The 3,415-nt window shown below is 43.0% G+C and overlaps 1 pseudogene; it reads right to left on the bottom strand.

Moving 5' to 3' along the window:
• Nucleotides 1–477: 477 nt before the first annotated feature.
• Nucleotides 478–1,816, bottom strand: LOC100666833 (rho-related GTP-binding protein RhoG-like; annotated as a pseudogene).
• Nucleotides 1,817–3,415: the final 1,599 nt, after the last annotated feature.

The following is a 3,415-nucleotide window of genomic DNA, read 5'->3' as shown; positions in this document are numbered from 1 at the left end:
ATATTAAGTTATAAAATCCTGCAGTAAAGGAACCTGTTGAATTTTATTTAAATCACTGGTTCCCAAGCTTATTTGACCACAGACCCTTTTAAGGAACATGTTACCATCTTAAAGACCCCTGGTGGTGCAGTAGTTAAGCACTCAGCTGCTAACCAAAAGGTCAGTGGATTGAACCCACCAGACACTCCCTGGGAGGAAGATGCAGCAATCTGCTTCCATAAAGATTACAGCCTTGGAAGCCCTATGGTGCAGTTCTACTCTATTCTACAGGGTTGCTATGAGTTGGAATTGACTGGGAGCAACGGATTTTGGTTTTGTTTTGGTTTTTATTGCCATCCTACAGAACTTTGGAAAATGCTGCTTAACCTCTTTTGCAAAAATGTCTCATCTAAAGAATGGGAGGAACATGTTAAAATTGGGAACACTCAGGAATCACACATAAAATGGTTTTCAAAAATTAGTACACAGAAAGTTTAAGGCACAATTTAAAAACTGGGGAACCTTGTCCTTCTGTGAGGCAGTTGCTCAATAGTAATACAACAAGGAAGGCTGAAATTAGACTTAAAGGGAGATAAGCAAAAGCCTACAAAGAACAGTACTAGGCTGCTCTGGTTAGTCATGGCCTGACCAGGAGAGAAATAAAAGCACTCAGTAGAGTCTCCTCTTAACTGCTTTGATGGGGACACACACACGCACACACAAACTTCCTCTAAAAGATTCAGACCAAACTTCAAAGCAGCTGTGTACCAACTAGCTTGTCTTCATTCCTCCAAAAGCAAAATAACTTGAGTCTAACATTTCTAAGGGAAGAGAGAAATGGCTCATACTGGCACTGTAAAAAGCTGTCAGAGGAATCCACTCTTACTGTCCCTGGATGCAGTCCCCAAGTAGCACCCTCAGAGCTATAAGAGGACCCACTTCTTTGTGACCAGGTAAAGCACAACCCAGGCAACTTCTGAAAATAGTTCCTGAACCCCATCCTGCATCAGGGCTGAACATTCCAGATACTTGCACAGCACCCACCAGCTTAGCCAGGGAAGTGCCTTGATGAGGAATTGTGGGCACTAGGCTCTGCTCTTTCAGCTTCTTCACAGTTTCAAGGTTACTCCGCAGGTCCCTCTTGGTGCCCACCAGCAGAACAGGTATGTAGGGACAATGATGGGGGACCTCTGAGTGCCACTTATGCCTCACATTGGCATGAGATGATGGGTTGCCAATGGAAAAACAAATGACAAAGATATTGCTCTTGTGGGTAGGAGAGTGTTCTCAATCGGTCATATTCCTCCTGGCCACCTGTGTCCCATAAGTTCAGGCTGACTATTTGGCCATCCACAGATGTCTGGGCACTATAGTTGTCAAAGACAGTGGGGATATACTCCTCAGGAAAGGCATTTGTTGTGTAAAAATCTGATGAGGAGGCAGGTATTTACGTACAGCACCATCTCCTACAACCATACATTTGATCATCTGCATTCTTCCCTTGGAATCCTATGTCAAGAAGGAAAATTCTGAGATACTTGATTAATTTAGGAAGCCTGTGCTTTATAAGGAGCCCTGGTCGTGCAGTGGTTAAGAGCTCAGCTGCTAACCAAAAGGTCGGCAGTTCAAATCCACCAGCCACTCCTTGGAAACCCTTATGAGGCAGTTCTGCTCTGTCCTATAGGGTCACTACGAGTCAGACTCGATTTGAAGGCAATGGATTTATGCTTTATAAACATTTCTCTCCAGAGAAAGAAAAGGAGTAAGACCTCTACTCCCTGTTGCCTCAATGCCATAGAAGAGTCAGCTGGGAAAGTTTATACAAGGCAAGAGTTCTTACCCTGGATCCATGGACTGCTGGAGGATAGGCTTCAGTAGGTCCAAGAAGCCACCTCTGAAGTTGTGTGCAATATTATGTGTATGTGCATATATAAACAGTGAACAGAGGAGCCCCCAAATCTGCAAAGTAACAGGAAATGGGCCAGGGCACAGAAACAAAGCCATTGCCCAGAACAATGGGGCAGGGTATCAGAAAATAGCCCGCAAACTTCTTTAAAGTTGTCTTACAGAAGCAGCTGGATAAAACCAGCTCCAGGGACTTGTGCAGAACATCCACCTGTGACCTCTGTGTGACCTTCCACCGGGGCAGTGAGGGGCAGCAACAGCAGCTGGGAATCGAACTTGGGGAGCAAGAGACTGCGCAGGCACGACACCCCACAAGTCCTGCTATGAATCCCAGAGGCCTCCAGGACAGGAGCCATCTTAGAAAGCTGCTGCACACGCACTATAGTTTACATATCCCTGCCTATGCCTATGAGTAAACATGAATCTTCCCCTCCCCCAAGAACTTTTAAAAAATCCAGGCAAGTCCTTGTTCTGTGAGACAGGGGTATGCGTTGCTTAGGCCCTCCTCGTCTCTGCTTGCGAGCCTCCTCTTCGATAAAGCGTTGCTCGTGTGGAAAACTCTACGTGCCTTACCTGCTCATTCTTGAGCAGTGAGAGGCAAGAACCTTATTCCGGTAACACATAGGTGAATTTTTCTGGAAAGAAGACCCAAAGCTTTCAACAGATTCTGAAAAAGGCTGTGAGCCCAAAAAGATTAAAAACCATTCATATAGAAACAAGGTTCCCAAGGTTGAAACAAAAGAAATCTGGTTTTTACTTTTGATCTGTGGCTATATGCTCAGCAAAGGAACCTACATTCCTGAAAAACAGTGACATTATGATACTGGAGAGAAAGTTAGACCAGTCAGACTCAAACATATAGAGAAGTGGTTAAGAGCCTAGGTTCTGAAATCGGATTGCCTAAGTTCAAAACCCAGTTTTACTTTTTCCTAACCTTTGTGAAGTTGGGCATGTTTTTAACCTGATGGTTAGATGAGTGAATGCATGTGTAGCGTTTATTAGTCCCTGCCACATAAGAAGTACTCATTAAATTAGAAGCTACTCTGATTTCATAATAAGTATTCTACTATTCTACTAGCAGCAAAGGCAAAAAATCTGTAATGTGGTTACAATGCTAGACAAACCAGGTGTCTCATCCCCTTCCCACCTTATCTGAATAAAATCACAGGTCATCACACCACCATACTCTCATCCATTTTTTCGTTAATCAAGTATTTGAGAGTTAATGGTATGGCATAGATGTTATCCATGAAGCATGTTTACTATGAGCGCCCATGTTTTTACTCCCGTATTAATATGCTGTCAATGCTCTACCCTCAATTTAGGCTCCAAGCCCTCCATTTTTAAATTATCAATTACAGCCCTAATTTCAGACCTGATCCTTAAAGCATTAACTTTTTCAAGTGTCAGAGCATACAGGAAAGAGGATAAATAGTTTTATATATATAGAGGTTACAAGAAAAAAATGAGAATCAATTTTTCACTTTGGTAATTTGAGGAAATAGATACATCCCCCATTCTGTTGTTTTAT

This window comes from Loxodonta africana, chromosome X (assembly GCF_030014295.1).
Source record: "Loxodonta africana isolate mLoxAfr1 chromosome X, mLoxAfr1.hap2, whole genome shotgun sequence".
NCBI classification, from domain to species: domain Eukaryota; kingdom Metazoa; phylum Chordata; class Mammalia; order Proboscidea; family Elephantidae; genus Loxodonta; species Loxodonta africana.
This window is presented reverse-complemented; position numbering and strand designations above follow the sequence as displayed.